Source organism: Bubalus bubalis, chromosome 11 (assembly GCF_019923935.1).
Source record: "Bubalus bubalis isolate 160015118507 breed Murrah chromosome 11, NDDB_SH_1, whole genome shotgun sequence".
Classification (NCBI taxonomy): domain Eukaryota; kingdom Metazoa; phylum Chordata; class Mammalia; order Artiodactyla; family Bovidae; genus Bubalus; species Bubalus bubalis.
This window is the reverse complement of record NC_059167.1, coordinates 2096046-2115821: the sequence shown is the minus strand read 5'-3', so window position 1 is coordinate 2115821 and position 19776 is coordinate 2096046. Positions and strand designations below refer to the sequence as shown.

The 19776-nt window shown below is 46.8% G+C and overlaps 1 protein-coding gene across 5 annotated transcripts in view; it reads right to left on the bottom strand.

The window, feature by feature from the left end:
* FOXN3 (forkhead box N3) overlaps nucleotides 1–19776 on the bottom strand; it is a 437882-nt gene that overhangs the window by 312334 nt on the left and 105772 nt on the right. For 3 of the 5 annotated variants that reach the window (XM_006061481.4, XM_006061480.4, XM_006061479.4), the window contains exon 2: nucleotides 7190–7305. The gene's annotated coding sequence lies outside the window, so the exon portion shown is untranslated. Of the gene's footprint in view, nucleotides 1–7189; nucleotides 7306–17603; nucleotides 17964–19776 lie in introns of those variants that run through there. The other 2 variants (XM_044924641.2, XM_044924642.2) reach the window with 2 other exon arrangements.

Genomic DNA, 19776 nt, shown 5'->3' with positions numbered 1-19776 from the left:
CTGTGCCAAATATTTTATAAGAATTATTTTATTTAATTCCCACTCCAACTCTATAAGGTAAATATCACTATCCCCATTTTACAGATGGGCAAATGCAGGCTCAGGTACCTGCCATTATTTTCTAGGAATCCACAGCTCAGAAATGTATACCCGAAGTCATTCAGCAGGAAAGAGGCAGGATAGGAGTCTGAAACTCTGGCCGATACTCTTGTCCCTAACATCCCCCTGGGGCCCTTGGGGCCCTTCACCAAAAGTACCCCGGCCAGAAGCCATGCTTTCACAGGACATCCACTTAAACGGCACTGCTGAAAGGCCCGGCCATCCCCTCTTCCCTAGAAGCCCGCGGCATTCTCACTGCCTTCTGAAGTCCTGCTCAGGCTTCCCGCCAGCTCTCAGGAGCCCTAATATCAGCCCTCGGGCCTCGGTCCCACAGCCGCCATTCTGTCCAATCAGACAAGGCCATTTCTCTGAGGATGGTCAGTGCCATTCCTTTACAAGGGCTTTACAAGGGACCAAAACCCTGATCTTGCTGTAAATGAAGTACGCCCTCCAAAGTTCACAAATATCTTTCATCAGCTTTGGTTCATGATGACGAGACAAACAGTCGTGGGGAAGCTATTCCCTCCCTACCCTGCCGCCAAAGTCCGGCTGCGTGGCCTTCCTGGGAGGCTTCTGCGGCCCCTCGGTCTATAAACAGAACACAAACTCTTACTTTCCTCACAAAAATGAGTGTGACAACCAAGTGACACAGTAAAAATATTTTGAGAAAACAATTAATGCCTTCCACAACGAAGGTCTTAATATCATACCTTTTCCAAAGGTTCTGGCAAATTCTAACGGGCATTTATTTACAAGGCCAAAGCACAGATCCAGAAACTCTCTCAGTTACCTATATGGGGATTTAATGAAATGTTTCCGGGAAACACCTCAGAGCCATTACCAAGAGCGCTAAGTGGGCAGCCATAGGAAAACTCCCCCGTAGGTGGATGAATCAGTCCTTGGGAGAGTTTTCTGTCTGGTTTATTAACATTCGGGCCCCCTTTACGACTCAAGCATAACTTCCCCTGACACTAAAGTAGCTGGGCACCGAGATTAATTGCCCAGTTTTTAATTACATTTGGCCTCTTGGCCCCCCATGTTGTAAGTACCCTGTCTCTCGGGGCACTTTGACAACAAGTGATCTGTCGTTGGCTATTCGGAAAGAGCTTTGGTGTCTGAGCAGTTTATGATTATAAAATAAAGGGTTCTAGCCTTCTAAGAATCTAACACCCTCTTTGCGTGGCCCACAAATGCCTCAAATAATGAGACCATCACAGGAAAACACACTGAACTGAGTTTCTCGACTGTCTGCACACCCTCTAACCTGTCGAGCTGTCTCTGCCTCTTCTGCCCTTAGATGCCATGTTGAACATGGATTTCTTTTTCCCTTTCTGGAGTCTCTTATTTTCTCCATTGTATTCATTTGGAGGGGAAAAAAAAATAATCTCATAAATGTCATTTCCTATTCCAAGCAATTTGCTATAGGCAACTACACCATTACTCTGTACAAATAAATTTACATAAATCATTATTAGAATGTTTTATCTTAGCAACATTATTTGGTTCCCAGAGCACAAATTAAATGCATGCTTAAAGCAGAATATTTTAAAGTTACTCCTATACTGTTTATGAGACGGGATTAGAAATTTCCATCTAATTCCTCTTTCATAATGGAATTCCTTTAGTTCCCTTTGGACATTTAGAAACCACGTGTATAACTGTCGGGGGTGGGGGTGGGGTTTCTGGAAGCCAGCAATGCAATAGATTATTCTGATACAGTTGGCCCACTTTTCAGAGTCTGTTCCCTTTGATTCCGCGGGGTCAGTTTTCAACAATCAGTGATTCGGAATGCCAGGAGCCAGGGAAATGGAAACCATCTCCTGATTAGATGGGTTTTTATCCAATATTATTCTGCAAGCACACTGGTCTTCAGTTGTGGTTTGACTTTTTCTTTTTTCTAATAAACAAATTTGTAAATAAACTTGCTGAAAATGGAGCTGGGTTTGTACTCGCTGTTTGCGTTGGGAAGATGCCTGTTTGGATCAACTGCACCACACATGGCAAGTCTTCACTGGCTCAACTTCTACTCCACCCAAGATTTCAAAATAAAATCTTTTCTCCCTCTATATAAAGGCAGTGCCCATTTTGAAAACAAGCTGCAGTTGGCAACATCGGGGAAGAGAGTGAAGAGGGACCGAATAACAGGAGCGGAATTCGCCAGCCCTGGCCCCACTATCTGCTGGTTCTAGAGAAGTCCTTCATGACTTCATGGCTTGTCTTCTCATCGGGGTCCTAAAGGACTGGGCTCACCGCTCAGGGCGGTAACCTTCTCCCAGTGTGTGGTCTGGGAACAGACTCCAAAACCAGTGTCAGGGAAGTGGGGCCCCACGTGGTCGAGGACACAACCCTCGTGAGGGAGGAGGGAGGCAGTCACGTGGAGTTTGCTTAACAGCAAGACAGCCCGGGGTGCAGAGCAAAGCGGCGCGACTTGCTAGCTGTGATGATGCGGAATTTAAACCTTCCTGTGCCTGTTACCTCATCTTAAAATGAGATTACTTGCACCTACTTCACAAGTTTGTTTGGGCTATTAAATGAAGCCAGGAAGGGAAACGCGTAGAGCAGTGTGACTCTTAGAAGAGGCTCAGTAAACAGTAGCTGACATTCATCTCCAAGGATGACCCGTGGGGTCAAGCTGGGGTGTCCTATCTATGTACTGTCCATACCAGCATATTTCCGGGTGTGAAAGGGACAGCTGTGTCATAACACGCTGGGTCAGGCGTGCGGGGCGCGTGTGAGTCTTCCAGCTCCAGCCCTTCTCCATTCAAAACCCGGTGAAGAAGTAAGGCAGCAATTACAGCCTACATATTTTACAACTTGCGATACCTTTTACAGCTCTTTCATAAACTGTTTAATTTGAGCCTTTCATAAACGGTGTGAAAAAGTATAGGTCTTAGTTAATTAGCCTTTAATGAAGAGCAGACAAAAGACAGATAAAGTTTGAGCTTTCCCACAGTGACCCAGTGTTGCAGGGGCAGGCAGGACCCCAAGCATCCTTCTTGCTCCTCCCTCCTTCCCAGTCTCCTAGCAACGAGAATCAGGTGACTAGTTCTGGCCAATGGACTATCAGTGTGGAACTGGTCTGAGTCACTCCTGGTCTAAGCCACCTAAGAATGGGTGTGTGTTCTCAACTCTTTTTTCACATATCGCAGCAACCAGGAAGCAACATTTTGAGACGTAGGTGTCACAAGATGGGGGAGACAGGAAACCTCAGAAGCTGGAGGCAGCAAAGCCACATCGGTGCAATCCGACTCTGGCTGAGTGAGAAATAAACTCTTATTGCACGAAGCCCCCAAATTGGGGGTGTACTCTTTACCCTAGTATACGACATAGCCTACCTTGGCTCAGCAAGTTAGCAGGACTAGAACCCACATCTCCAGCTTTCACCAGTTTTCACTCAACAGTATCATAAAACCCCACCAGACTGGGACAATATTGCCAAGATTAAATGCCATAGCTTACTCATGGCAAATCTTCAATGCTTACTCAATTTAAAACAAAATGTTTATCTGGTTTAAAATAAAATAGTTCATACTCGGTGCCAAGTGAAAAAAGTTTCAAAATGCAGGGTATATTTTAATTTGGTGTTTATTTGTTCCAACATCTATATTAACCCAAGAAGTCTGGACGCCTCATTTTAAAGATAACCCTAATAATTAGGTTGTTGAAATGAAACAGCCTTGGTGTCAAATCTAGCTTTAACTGAAAGTTAAACAGATGAACAGAAAGATCCGACAGAGGACGACCACCTCTCTGCCTCAGTCTAGAGACTCCTCTCTTCCTCTCTAGCTTATTCGAATCCTGCTCAACCTTCCACCCTATTTTCTTTCGTTTGTTTTAGATTTCTTTTGGTGAGGACCATTTTTAAGGCCATTATTGCATCTGTTACAACACTGTTTGCATTTTATGTTTTGGTTTTTGGCTGCAGGGCATGCGGGATCTAGTTCCCTGACCAGGGATCAAACCCTGCATTGGAGGGTGAAGTCTTAACCACTGGACAAAGAGGGAAGCCCCCATATTTTCTTTATGAAGGAAAAAGGTCTACACCTCAAAATTGCAAACAATGGTTATGCAACTGCCTAGTCCGGAGAATGGCAATTTTTTTCTGTAACGGGTCAGAAAGTAAATTCTTTATGGTTTCTGACCCACCTATTCAATTCTGCCCTTGTAATGGAAAAGATAATATGGAAATGAATAAGCATGGCTATGTTCCAAAATCAGACTGATTATATTATTTGCAGCTAAAGATGGAGAAGCTCATCTTTGAAATATCAATAACCTCAGATGTGAGATGTGCACCCTTATGGCAGAAAGTGAAGAAGAACTAAAGAGCCTCTTGATGAAAGTGAAAGAGGAGAGTGAAAAAGTTGGCTTAAAACTCAACATTCAGAAAACTAAGATCATAGCATCCGGTCCCATCACTTCATGGCAAATAGATGGGGAAACAATGGAAACAGTGACAGACTTAATTTTGGGGGGCTCCAAAATCACTGCAGATGATGACTGCAGCCATGAAATTCAAAGACGCCTGCTCCTTGGAAGAAAAGCTGTGACCAACCTAGACAGTACATTAAAATGCAGAGACATTACTTTGCCAACAAAGGTCCATCTAGTCAAGGCTCTGGCTTTTCCAGTAGTCATGTATGGATGTGAGAGTTGCACTATAAAGAAAGCTGAACGCCAAAGAATTGATGCTTTTGAACTGTGGTGTTGGAGAAGACTCTTGAGAGTCCCTTGGACTGCAAGGAGATCCAACCAGTCCATCCTAAAGGAGATCAGTCCTGGGTGTTCATTGGAAGGACTGATGCTAATGTTGAAACTCCAATACTTTGACCACCTGTTGTGAAGAACTGACTCATATGGAAAAGACTCTGATGCTGGGAAAGATTGAAGGATGGCATCACCAACTCCATGGACATGAGTTTGAGCAAGCTCTGGGAGTTGGTGATGGACAGGGAGGCCTGGAGTGCTGGAGTCCGTGGAGTCGCAGAGTTGGACACGACTGAGCAACTGAACTGAAGTCACTGTGTTCCAAAAAAACTGAATTTGCGTGTGTGCCTAATCATTCAGGTGTGACTCTTTGCAACTCCATGGACTGTAGCCCACCACGCTCTTCTGTCCATGGGATTCTCCAGGCAAGAATATTGGAGTGGATGGCCATTCCCTTCTCCAGAGGATCTTCCTGACTCAGGGATCAAGCCCAGGTCTTCTGCACTGGCAGGAGAATCTTTACCAGTAGTGCCGCATGTGAACTCCCCAAAACTTAACTGAGGGGCATGGAAATCTGAATTCTGTATCATTTCTATGAAGAAAAAAAATGCTATTCTTCTTTTAGTTTTTTCCAGTCATCTAAAAGTGTGAAAACCATGTCGGCTTGTCTACCCCCAACAACAAGGAATGAGCCACACCTGCCTGGCGGGCCCTTGTTGACCCACCCAGGCTTAGAAGAGGCAGGGCAACAACAGGTTAAGCAACTGCTTTCATGGGAGGAGAAGAGAAATCCTGCTGTTCCAGTTCTTCCACTTCCTGGAGGCTGGGGACGCAGAGCTCTGAGTCCAAGAAGGCCAGAGCTCCTGGGTCTGCCCGGCACTGGGTCTCATGGAGCATGGTGTGGCAGGGCGAGTGTGGCCAGGCAGAGCTGCTGGGACGAGCAGCAGCCTCAGCAGAACCTCAAGCCCCGGAAAGCGGCCACTGCTGGATTCAAAAGAGCTGAGTGTGGGCGAGGTCTGCTGGGCCATCGCAGAATGAGCCAGCCTGCTGGGCTCCCACCCCTGACTGGCTGCAGCTTCAGTCCTGAGGCCCTCCCCATATCCTGGGTTTCAGAACTCTTGGTACACTCTTAGCATCAACTTAAAGACTCCTGCTTCTGCTTCCCACCCCTTCCTTCCATTCCACTTCTCAGCTCCAAATCAGCTCCTTGGAATCACCAGGCTCTGACTTCACAGGGCACTTGGTTCATCGCGGGGCCCCGTGAAGCCACGCCTGCCAGTCCAAGCATGGAGGGGAGGGGGCAGGTGTAGACGGCAGACAGTCAGTAGACAAGCAGAGGCCAGATGTGGACAGGCCCAAAGAGGCAGAAGGCTGGCCAGGGAGCAGGGTGACCAGGGTCCCCTGGAGGCAGCTGTCAGCCAAAGCAGCTCTAATGGGGCAGGCAGGGTTTCTCCGGGGGAACCTTAAGGGGACAAGGCCCAGCGTGGCTCTGGCTGGGTCAGAAGCTCAGGGCCCTCCAAGACCCATCTGGTCCAGGCGCCAGGCCCTCCCTGGCCGGGCTCACTCCCACCATTGCAATCAGGCCAGGCAGATCCTCTTCCCTCCGGCGGAATGAGCCCAGTGACATGGCCCGCTGGAGGCCCTCTGTCCTCCATGAATTCTAAGTATCTCAGTCCCAGTCCTCAGAGTCTTCTCGTTCCCTGAACCAGAGAACCACCCCTGCACACAACCCCAGCCAGCAGCTGAGCACCCTCTGCCACTGTCTCACCAGCGAGTCTAGGCTCTTTGGCTCAAGTGTGAGCTGCCTGAGGATATACCTTATATTTTTATACATCCTATAGTTTTTTATCCCCATCTGTACCAAGCACACAAAACAGATACTTAACAATATTTATGAAACCCAATTCAAAGATTCAACGTAAGGAAGATTACTATAATTCAGGTGAAACACAGCATTGGGTTGGCCAAAAAGTTTGTCCCTTAAGATCTGCTGGAAAAACTCAAATGAACTTTTTGGACTATCCAATATTATGAGAAAGAAAATGATTTAGAGAAACCATGTACAGGAGAAGCTAGTTTCTATATGAAAATCCCCAGCGATGCTCCTACGGCTTTGTGCGTCTACAACACACACCAAAGTTTTAAATAAAGACGTCATTCAACATTCTTATTATCTTAATGCCTAAACTGATTGACCACACTGTCAGTTTGATCAGCTGCATATATTGATCATTAAGAAGATAGGGAAGAAGAGGGAGAGAATATCAATTGCTGGAAAAGCAATCAATCTGGCATTTGCATTTAAATATTGCTTTGGTATTTCATCTATTCAGTGCAGTCTCCATGAGGCGTAAACCAGCTGGGGAAGGCACAGCGTGGTTACCTGAGTCAGAATGGGTCCAGGAAACCACAGTCAGCATCGCTCCAGTCACAGAAGGGACAGAGAGGCCTCCATGATCACAAGAACGCTGGTCTTCCAGGAGATGGTGCGTCTAGTGGCTGGTGGAGAGGAGCAGAAGGAAGACGGGATTAGAGCAGAGGAGAGCGAACCCTGTCAACCACAGGGGACGTCATCTCTAGCTACCTCTCTAAAGCACAACACACTTCAGTGAAGAAGTCAATTGCAACTGCACCTCTTTATCTCTTGGAAAGTTATTGAAGCATCAAGTCTTTCACGATGGAGTATTCTTGAAACTGCCTCATGGGGCATAAAAGAACCCAGAGATTTAAAAATACATGCCATAGACACTGTGAGGTCATCTTATTTTACTATAGCTGCCATTGAGACATTTGTGAGATCATTTTATTTTACTACAGCAGCCACTGAAACACTCATCTATATAAAAGAAAAACATCAGAGTGCCAACAAGCATTCAGGGCCAGTGTTCCACCACACGAACCCAACCTTGATCCTCCGGGTAGACCAGGTGGACAGGCTGCAAAGTCAATGGCTCTTTAGTCTGTTGTTGTCAAATAAAATTATTCCGGCTCTATTTCTGGAGAAAAAGATCCCATCAAGCTGGAGCTCACTTGTGGGCTGCAAGTCTGGAGGCTACAGTCAACCAATAATCTTACAGAATAGAAAAGCTGGTACATGAGACGCGTGCATGCTCAGTCGCTTCAGTTGTGTCCGACTCTTTTGTGACCCCGTGGACTGTAGCCCACCAGGCTCTCCTGTTCATGGGGATTCTCCAGGCAAGAATACTGGAGTGGGTTGCCATGCCCTCCTCCAGGGATCTTCCCAACCCAGGGACTGAACCTGGGTCTCCTGCATCTCTTGCATTGCAGGCAGATTCTTTATTGTTGAGCCATCAGGGAAGTCCAGTAGCATAATAATTTCTGGTGGAAGGTATTTTTTTGGCCTACACCTCAAGGAAGAGACAGCATGACTCCCTCATGAGAAGAATGAGGGAGTCTCCCTGGTGGTCCAGTGGTGAAGACTCTATGCCACCGGAGCAGGGGGCACAGGTTCCATCCCTGGTCAAGGAACTAAGATCCCACACATCGCCTGGTGCAGCCAAAAGATAAGATTCCAAAAAGATATTTTAAGAAAAAGGAAAAGAAAAGAATGGTATGAGCCTACGAGCCTTAGAGTGAGAATGTTAGGAAATAAACTCATTCCGTCAGTGGATCTCAAACAGCGGCCCCTGGAAGGGCACCCTCAGTACCATTCGGACAGCCTGTGGGAATTGCAGATTCTCGGTCCCGCCCACCAGGCACTGAATCTGCATATCGGGAGGTGGGTCCCAGGGATCTGCTCTAACAAGCCATCCAAGGGGGACACTGATACATCTCAAATCACTGAGTCTGATGTTGCAAAAGAAAATTATCCTACTCCAGAGGGACTTCCCTGGTGGTCCAGCCGCTAAGACCCGTGTTTCCAGTCCAGGGCGCCAGAGTGCAATTGCTGGTCAGGGAGCCAGATCCCCCGCTGTCACTGAAGATCCCGCAGACCACAATGAAGGCCCAGGCAGCTAAGTGAGTATTTACTTTTCTTCTCTAATGCACCTTAAGCTTCAATTAAGGACAAAGTACTAGGCTAGGGGTTAGGAAGGGAGGAGGGGTCAGAGAGAGGATGATGAAATCCCTGCCTTGGAGAAATGTCCTGTCTTCTGTGGGAGATAAGACAGGTATTTGTTACTGTTTAAATCACTAAGTCGAGTCCAACTCTCTTGTAACCCCATGGACTGTGACCCCGCAGGCTCCTCAGTCCATGTCGGAAGACCCCCCGGAGAAGGACATGGCAACCCACTCCAGTACTCTTGCCTGGAGAATCCCATGGGCAGAGGAGCCTGGTGGGCTACAGTCCATGGGGTCGCAAAGAGTGAGACACGACTTAGTGACTGGAGCAGCAACTGGAGCAGAAGACAGACACACCGGCAACTCAAAGAGAGCTCACCTGTGTTATTTCCTCTAACAAATAATCAGACAGTTACAAAGGAGACCTCTGGGGTGGGGAAGCAGGTAAGGAAAAACATCAGGAAAGTAATAAGGGGTCTTAAGATCCAGACAGGATTTTTACAGGAGGGAACAGGCAACAGCTGAAGCAAAAGCACGGAGATGCACAGAGATGTTCAGATGCACGGAGGAGCCAGGTCTGACCGAAAGTGAGCAGCTTGCAGGTGACCTGGGTGAGAGAGGGTCACGGCCAAGCAGACAAGTCACCGAGAAGGCGAGAGAGCTGTTCAGATGCACGGAGGAGCCAGGTCCGACCGAAAGTGAGCAGCTTGTGGGTGACCTGGGTGAGACAAGGTCACAGCCAAGCAGACAAGTCACTGCAAAGGGCCGACTGCATCTCCTCCTTGCATGAAGACCACCCAGGGGCACCTGCTGTGTGCGCAGAAGCTGATGTCGGATAAACCAGGAGACTGAATTAGTTCTCAGTCCAGTCTGGTTTTTCTGTACTTTTAGGACTGCTTTTTCTAGAGGGGAGCATCTTGGCTGCTTCAAGGATGAACTACGGAAGGTTTGCCCTGGAGGAAGACCCAAAAGAAAATTTTAAAGTAGGGTAAGAACCTGGATACCACAGTCCCCTCAAGACATTTGCAAAGGGACAATTTTGTTACCACACCTAAAACGCTTGAGGGCACGGATGCTTTTAGTTTGTAAAATAACTGCAGTGGAGAGGGACGTGCTTTAGGCAAAAGGATCAGATGAACCAGGGACTGGGGGTAAGGGGTGCAGGGGTGTCAAAAGGTGCAGCTAAAAGTAAGCCTTGGAGGTCCTGTGTACAGCAGGGTGAGTATAGTTAAGACAACCGCACTGCACATATGAAGGCTGCCAAGAGTGGATCTCAAAAGTTCTCATTACGAGAAATAAAAATTATAAAGGTGCTGGATGTCAACTCAACTTATTGCAATCATTTCGCAATGTATACAAATACCGCATCGTCATATGCCTGAAACTACTATAATTTTATGTCAATCACACCCCAATTTAAAAAATTAAAATACGTCCAGGGACTTCCATGTTGGCCCAGTGGTTAAGAATCCATCTTCCGATGCAGGGGATGAGGGTTCAGTACCTGGTCGGGGAACTAAGATCCCTTGCGCCGCAGGGCAACTAAGTCCGTGTCCTGCCACTGAGCCCGCCAGGCCCAGAGCCCACGCGCCACCACCAGAGAGAAGCCCAAGCACCGCAACAGAAGCCTCCCGCGTGCCACAACCAAGACCAGACGCAGCCAAGTAAATAAATATTAAAAAAAAAATGTTAGCTGCAAGTACCGTCATTAAAACAAACAAACAAAAAACCATGCCCCTAAAAGTTAAACCAATACTCAACACCTCCAATTAGAGAGAAAAGGAAAACTACTTTTTATGATCAAGCACGGATGACTTTGTCTTCCAGAAGACTGACATAAACAGCAGGCTTTATTTCCTGGTGCTGCTAGATGAGTGACGGAGAACTGAAAATGCTTTTGATGTCTTGCAAGGCTCTGATGGAAACCAGGCTGGAATCAGAATCGGCTGCTTCATAAACCTCAGTTTTTCATCCATCAAGAATTAGAGACACTGACTTGCCTCACCTTCTTTGAAATTTAAATAAGAAAATAGACAAGAAGTTGCTATGAAAATTATAAAGTGCAGTATTACACAGGGGTATATTTTTATTGTACGTATAATTATACTCGCTGAGACATTTGAGTACCAATCAATATGTGTTACTGTTTTGGCCTTTGAAAATATAAAAGTAAAATGTTTCTTACGCCCTTCAGACTCTCCTTTTAAATATTTGCAGACAGAGCAAAGTCCTAAGGCACAAACTTGGCATCAACCAAACCGTCTTCCCAAAAGACATTTCAAGGTAAATTTTTCACTTCTAAATTTTTAAAGTAAATTTTTCACTTCTAAAATTTTTTTTTAACTTTTATTCCTCTGACCACGATAGAGCATCCAGATATCTTTCAGCAGCTCCTGGTGAGCACGACTCAGTCTGCAGCAACACAGACATATGATGGAGATAATTTATCATCTCTGCAGTAGTTTAGTCCCAGATGGACCATTTACTAATTTATTTCCATATGTAACTGGCAGAGAGATTAATCAGGCTTCCAACTCAGAAATCTGAATTGTGCTTTATTCCCTTAACAGGCTAACTCTGGGCCAGAGGAAGTACACGTTTACATAGAAAACCAAGAGTTCTCTTAAAAAGGCTGTTGACCTCGGACACAGGCCTTTAAACACACACACACACACGCACACGCACGCACACGCACACATCAGCCTGCTCCTTATGTCAACTTGGAGGGCTGGTTTTTTCTTTAGACACTAATGGGCTTCCCACAGGAGCTGAGTCTGAGAGAACCGCAGGCAGAAGGCCAGATCAGGCCCGGTTGCAGCCACAGCCCTGGATGCGAGCTCCAGGTCTCGAATTTCTGAAACTGAAGAGATCTTTTTGCCATGGTGCTACACCCAGCTGGCCTGCCGTGCAGCGCCCGGGCCCTGGAAAGTATGTGCTTTCTTTTTTCCACTCTTTTTAAGGGTCTGAACTTGACGGAATCCAGAAGTTGCTGTAGCTGCAGCGAGCGATGGCGAATGAACTGTTAGCATTGCTCTCCGTCCCCCTGAGTTCAACTCTCAGTCTACTTTTGTTTTTAATTCTATCCCGGTGATATCATAAGGCCAGCCGGTCCGGCTTGGGGCAGAAAGGAACTGACTGGGTCGGTCTTCAGTGCAATCCAAGGCCGCCGCTCGGGAGGCAGGGCCGCGGAGGGAGGGGCCAGCTGGGTCTACTCGCCTGGGTCGCTGATCAACCGTACGCCTTGGGAAAAGTCACAGTTTTCTCCTCTGTAACATAAGTTTAACTCCCTGAGGTTCCTTCTGGCTCTAAAATCTTTGATTCCATGAAGGTAAAAAAAAAATGATCAGCCATCCACCTGGTTTCTGTGTTTGGATGATCCCAAACAGCCAGAAGTTTGGAAGCGTCTGAAAGTGGCTGGATTGGTCCTGATGCCTGGCGCTGTGACGGACACAGACGCAGGGCTCTCAGTGCCCCACAGGCTGTCTTTGAGCAGAAGACAGTGGTCCACGTCTTTGAGCCTTCATTGTTCGGTGATGCGTATCTTTGCGAGTCTTTAAGGATTCAGTGAAATACAAGTTTGAAATACTGTTCTAGATCTGGCCAAAGCTACAGAAGTACCTAAATCAGGTCCTGTGTCTTTGATATATTTACATCACAATTAAGAAAAGATACAACTCATCCTAATATAGTGAAATAAGTGCTACAATTTGAAGCCCAACTGTTACGGACACATGATGGAAAGGATGGAAAAGTCATCCCAATGAGGGCGAGGCGGGGGGTGGGGGGGATCCGAAAGGTTTTCTGGAGGAATTCAAGCTGGGAGGGTGGGAGGAAAGAAATCTGGGCAGAGGCAGCAGCAAGAGCAGAGGCCTAGCGACGTTCCCCCGGGGCCAAGATACACTATTTATTACCCTGGGACAGGCCCCCAGGAGCCCGAGAAAGAGACCGAGTCACACGGAAGGCTGGAAGGGACTGAGGCTGGACACCAGCCTGGGGCCTGGCTCTCAGCCCGTGAGCAGTGAGAGCCGTCAGTAACTGCAAGGCGGTGGAGGCTCCCAGCGAGCTGTGCCCGGGCAGTTTATTCTGGCAATTCTGTTACCCTTTACCATGGGTAACACTAAGAGCAGTCTGTACTTTAGTTTTTCTGTTATTCATTTCATGCTGCCACTGTTTGGGAATCCCTCAAATTCCCTTTTTTCCAAATCAGTTTCCTGGCCCTCCAAATGGAAGCGATGGAGTTTCCTACAGGGCTGCCAGGGTTTTACATTTGAATGACTGTTGCGGCCTGGGGCTCTCCGTTTAGGTTTCTCTGTTTTTCTATTCTTAGGAAAGAGTTAACGAAACATGGCCTAGACTGGTGTTTTTTGGAGTTTTTTTTAATACTGGAAAATATTTGGGGATGATGAAAAAAAAAAAAAAAGAACTATACAAATGTCTCAACTGTTGGAAGGGCTTGCACTCCTCAAACAGACAAAAGTTGAACTATCATCCAAAGTAGTTCACTAGGGGATTTCCCTGGGGGTCCACTGGTTAAGACTTCACCTTCCAGATGAAGGGGTTCAGGTTCGATTCCAGGTTGGGGAGCTAAGATTGCACATGTCTTGTGGCCAAAAAACCAGAACATAAGCAACAGAAGTAATAGTGCAACAGATTAAATAAAGACTTTCAAATGATCCCCATCAAAAAAAAAAAAAAAAAAAACTTAAAAGAAAACAACGCAGTTCATTGGCACTTTTTTGATTTCTAGTTTCAGACCTTCAGGTTAATGAACCCAAGGTTTCCAGCGCTCCTCAAATGTAACAGCGGAACATCAAGTAAACCCTCACATCAACAGCATTTGACTCCTCTGTCTCGGGAAGCGCCAAGCACAGGTGCCTTCATGCACCTTATTTATTTATTTTTTTAATGAGGACCATTTGTACAGTCTTTATTGAATCTTGGGCTTCCCTGATAGCTCAGTTGGTAAAGAATCTGCCTGCAATGCAGGAGACGCCGGTTCGATCCCTGGGTTGGGAAGATCCCCTGTAGAAGGCCTAGGCTACCCACTCCAGTATTCTTGGGCTTCCCTTGTGGCTTAGCTGGTAAAGAATCTGCCTGCAATGGGGAAGACCTGGGTTCGATCCCTGAGTGGGGAAGATCCCCTGGAGAAGGGAAAGGCTACCCACTCCAGTCTTCTGGCCTGGAGAATTCCATAGACGACAGCCCATGTCGTCGAAAAGACACCACTTCACTTTCACTTATTGAATCTTAGCTTCCCACCCAGAATCAAACCTGCACCTCCTGCAATGGAAGGCAAAGTCTTAGTCACCGGACTGCTAAGGAAGTCCCTGGATCACCTTATTTAGAAGAAAAGTGAAGTTGCTCAGCCGTGTCCAACTCTTTGCAACCCTATGGACTGTAGCCTACCAGGCTCCACCATCCATGAAATTTTCCAGGCAAGAATACTGGAGTGGGCTGCCATTTCCTTCTCCGTGGGATCTTCCCCACCCAGGGATCGAACCCGGGTCTCCTGCATTGCGGGCAGATGCTTTACGGTCTGAGCCACCAGGGAAGCCCCAAAGAAAGGCAAGTCATATCTCCCCACTAGGTGTCAAACACCCTAGGGTTCCATCCCTGATTTATAATCCACAGTCTCTCCCAGCCCCCTGCATGCCCGGGTGGGCAGGAAGCTCCGGAATGCCATCACCCCCATGGGTGTTCTCTTTTCACTGAACCAAACATTCACCGTGAAGAAGAACGTGAGGCAGATGCCGGGGGCAGCTCCCTGTGCCCACATGAGACAGTCCCACAGATCCAAGAGCTGTGTTTCTCATATCACTTTTTGTAAAAGTCCACCTATGGTCAGAAAATAAATCCTCCTCAAATGGATAGATTAGCTTAAATTTCCATGCCATTTTACATTCTCTTCCCTGATACATGAATCATAAAACTGTAAGGTAAATGCAGGCTTACACTGAATAATGGGCATAAATAAAAATATTTTGACATGAAAAACAGTATAAATTGAACTACCACGTACTTGAAAGCTCCCGCAATCATAATGTGCACATCAAAACCCATTAACCTAATACCTAGGCTGCTATTCAAAAGCAGAGGTCTAGCCTGTAAATAAATACCCATTTGAACACTTCTCCTCCTAAATTACTGTACAATTTGATTGCAAAGTCACACACTTACAAAGTCTATCATCTTTACTTGGTTGCTCTCTAACCAACACTCAAGTCTTATCAGGCTACAATGTGGCAACATAATAGAAACACACAGAACCCTAAAACGGTACCAAAAAGTAGCAGCGAATGTCAAAGACAAACCAGGGTCATTCTGGCAAGAAGGGAGATATTTACATAAGCTTTCAGAAAGACAATGGAGCCCCACTTTCTTTTTAACTGCATGCCCAGTCAACCTCTCTGCTCCTCACCTGATCACTTTTATAAAAAAGCAATTTTTGCAATGATCCATTCAAACACCTTAGTTGCTGTAAACTCAACAGCAGTCAGATTCCGGTGCACACTGATTTGCTTTAAGACTCAGCTATTTTCAACCAAAGCTTTCATTATTTACCCATCACTACCCCTCCTCCAAAAAACCAGCTTCACTGGCAACCTCCTTCTTAAATATGTCATTTGCCAAGGCCATTTTCTTACCTTTGGAACTCACTCACATTGGTTTCATTCGATGACACTCACCCAAGCAAGGACAATTGTTTGACTGGAATCTTGCAACTTTCAACTTTGCCCAGATTTTGCCGTCGTGAGGAAAGGGGACGCCGAAATCCCCAAAACATCGTTTAGCTGAGCTAATATACATCTGAATCCGAGCTGTATTTTAAATTCCTTTACACTTACTTAATATAGTGCGTGCTGCCTGTCCACTGATGCGATATCAGAAACCTGCAAGCTACTATTTCTGCAACTGTGTCACTGTGGATAGTCTGAAACATGTACGTAGCTGTTGCCATGGAAACAAACACAGCTAGGGTAGAGTGCCACGCTGTGTTAATTCCTTCACCCATGAACCCCAGGGGAATGCTAACATTCATCTTCTTTCTCCTTTAGTCTCACACTGCTTTAATATTTTTTTTTTCGCATTATCAAATGATGTACTAAATACACAGGGTACATCTGAAAATACGGATGGCTGAAATGAGAGCTGTGTGCCGACCCAGCCTGCTGGGGGTCTAAGGTGGTGCAAATATGCATGGATCCTTTCTTAAACTTCTCCTGGGAGAAACGGAGAAGTTTGTTTCTTTCTTTTAAAAGGGGGTGGCACAGCACAAAAAAAAGGTGAGCCATCTCATCTCACCTAAGAACAGTTACCAACACACTCCGATGAAGATGCTAGCAGAAATGTGCCAGAGCAATTCCACGCGAGGCAAAGAAGGGTTCTGCAAACTTTCCAAAGTCAATCCAAGCCGAGAGTGGCTCTCCCCTCTGACTGGAGCTGTATCAGCAGGCTGTAAATATAACTGTCTTAATCAGGCAAAGCATAAACCCCAACAAGGGTTTCATGTGTCCCCAGGTGCTCTTTGTCCCTAAACCCATGGCAGAAGGTATTAGAATGAGTGAGTGACTAACCAGATGGAAATCTGCCATCATTCAGAAAGAAATGTGATTTTCCTGAAATCTGAACATTCTTGTATTTGCATTGAGTTCAAATCTCTGCCCTTATCAAATGTTTGCATCAGTGAAGAAAAAGTCGAATTCTTTCATTACCCCTAAAAGCCAAAATGTGTAGACACTGTCTTGCTGGGCCATCTTCCCATTCTTCAAACCAGTAGGCCCACTGTAAATATTGGGGCTACTCATCACAGTCAACAAAAGTAACGAAATCTTCATTACAACCTATGCCTTGGGCTAGTTAATATCAGTCAATCTAGATGAAAATGGCCATACTTTAGATCTGCATGCTTGTGTGCTTCCCTGGAATACAATTTTCACACCAAACAATCAACCATAGGCTTTGAAAGCACAGATCCGTGACTCTGAACTGGCATGCGTTAAAGAAACCACCACTTTATTTGCAGAGGCTATGGCAAAATTATCCTACAAAAGATCAGCAAAGTTTCACTATTATTTTCCTAAATGGAATCATTCTTGGCTACATGCTATAATAATAATGATCAACTCATCCATAAGACAAGGCAAAACAGAAAATAGATATGCCTACTGGCGAAAGGACTCGGTCACTTTTTTAAAGCAATGTCAAGACGATGTTAGGGTCGTGCCGCATAAAGCCTAGTCTGAGTATCAGCAGGGCAGGCAGCGATGGCTTTATTTTTTTTTAATTTTTACTGGATTATAGTTGCTTTCCAATGTTGTGTTAGTTCCTACTGTACAGCACAGAAAAAAGGTGAGCCATCTCATCTCACCTAAGAACAGTTACCAACACACTCCGACGTTGACACATGTGTCTAGGTAGACACATAGATCGCCTCCTTTTTGGAGTTCCCTCCCACTCAGGTCACCGGAGAGCACGGAGTACGGTCCCCTGAGCTCACAGCAGGCCCCCATAGTCACCGGCTCACACACACTGTCAGCAGCGAGGGACACGCCAGCCCCGACCTCCCGACTCATCTCAGCCCGCTCAGACCCACCAGGGGGTCCACACGTTTGTTCCCTACGTCGGTGTCTCTATTTCTGTTTTGCAAATAAGATCATCAAAACCACTTTTCTAGATTCCACATACGAGCGTTAATACACAATCTTTGTTTTTCTGATTTACTTCACAACAGTCTCCAGGTCCGTTCACATCTCTACAAGCGCCCAGCCAGTACTTACAAACTTAAGGAGCAGGGTCAAAGCGATAAAACCGGTTTTTCCTTATGTTTACTTCACCCTTCTCGATATTTGTTGAACACTATAAAGGACGTCACACGGGTCATCTCATTTGACTTTGACAAGATCAGCGTGGGTAGCCGTTCCCTTCTCCAGGGGATCTTCCCGACCCAGGGATCAACCCCAGGTGTCCCGCAATGCAGGTGGATTCTTTCCTGTCTGAGCCACCAGGGGAGCCCTTCATAAAGCACTATGACAAGATTCCACTATGAATTACTTTGGCAATTACCAGCAAGCTCATCTCCTGTGGGAGAGCTCTGAGTCCCCCAAGCCAGGGACTGGCCTGGAGTCACACATTATTTAGAGGCATGACTCTGCCTTCTGGTAACTGATTCCCTGCTCCACACCACCTGCAGGTGTGCTCACAAACGCAGGGGTTGTAAAGGACTTAGAACGCCTTAGCAACAATAATCTACAGACTTGATGATACAGACTTAACTATAGCAACAATACTTAACAGAGGACAGACACTAAGTCCTAGAGGAATTGCTGTGAGGCTCCATTATGGCCAGTGTTTAAGGTCAGGCAATGGTCCTCAGCCCCCACCTGCCCAAATGTCTCCACAGGTGGAAGGGGATGGGTCAGCAGCGGCCCCCAAAGCACACCCTCTCCACCTGCCCCATCCCTGACCCCCCTTCCTGCCCAAGCGTCCCACCCTCAGTCCTGGCCACTCCTCAGAGGGGACTTTGGAGGGGAAAGGTGGTCGGGGGCTCCTGGGGCTTTGGAGGAGATGGAGTTTGGGAGCATCAGGAAGCAGCAATACAGTGGTGAGCCGTTCTAGCCTCCTGGGATGGTTGATGTTTTAGCTTTTTTGGCGTTCTGTGATGATTCATTTTTCAGCCTTTTTTAATAACCACCTATGATGGTTAATTGTTTGACTGGGCCACAGGGTACCCCAAGACTTGGTTAAACGTGATGCCAGGTGTGTCTGAGGACGTTTCTGGATGAGACTCGCCTCGGTGGACCGAGTGAAGCCGGCCGTCCTCCCCAGCACGGGGGAACCCATCCCATCCCATGGGGACCCACCCCAGGCACCGGAGGCCGGAAAAGAACAAACGTCTTGCAGGGAGAATCCGCTCCTTCTGCCTGTTTTCAAACTGGGACTTTCTTTCTCACCTGCACTTACACTGGAGCTTAGACCAACTTTCCTGGTCCTCAGGCAACCCATTTCCTGTAGGAACTAATTCCTTAAGATAAAGATACATATAGGGACTCCCCGGGCGGGCCAATGGTGCAGACTTCACCTTCCATTGCACAGGCGGGTTCGATCCCTCACCGGGAAGCTAAGATTCCACATGCCTGGCAGCCAAAAAAACCAAAACATAAAACAGAGGCAATATTATAACAAATTCAGTAAAGACTTTAAAAATGGTCCACACACACACACACTGTTGGCTCTGTTTCTCTGGAAAGTCCTAACACATTTCCTCAAAGAAGGAAGCCATTCTGGACCAGAAGCCTCCAGATCATCAAAAGCTGATTTCACGGTGATCTGGGCTATTCTCGACCTCCTACCCACACCACCCTGAATATCAAGAAGGAACTGCCTTGGGTCGGCTGCGTTTCAGTGCAGCAGGTGAACTCATTTCCGGGGAGTGAATTCTTCCAGGCCACGGCACCCATTCTAGGTTGGCCTGGGGAGCTTGTCAAACAGCAGAAGGCACCCTTACAAGCAGCCTTCTGGGAGGCACCTCCTGGAGGGCAGGGGAAACGGGTGCCTTCCAGTGGGTGCTCCCGTTCGAGAGCCAATGGTTTGGTCCTTTTAATGAAAACCTCTCTGAAGTGGATTGTACGAGAGGACAATGAATGTGGCAAAGTGCATAGCCTGCTATAAACAGTTTTCATGACTTGGCTGGCATTACGCACATTATAAGAAAGAGGTGCCCTCAGAAGCCACAGAATCTCGAGGCAAGAGGGGAGGACAGGGCCGCAGAAAGGACAGGCCCTGCCCCGCCACTTCAGTGCTCTAAGCCTGTATTACCTGTGAGTTCCCTCTGGCCTCCGCTTCCCTCCCTGACTGTCGGGGACCAGCCAGCCTCTGAACACACACAGTGGCCTGGCTCAGATGGTACCCGCCCTGTTTTGATTCACATCTAATATGCCAGGAGTTGGGAAA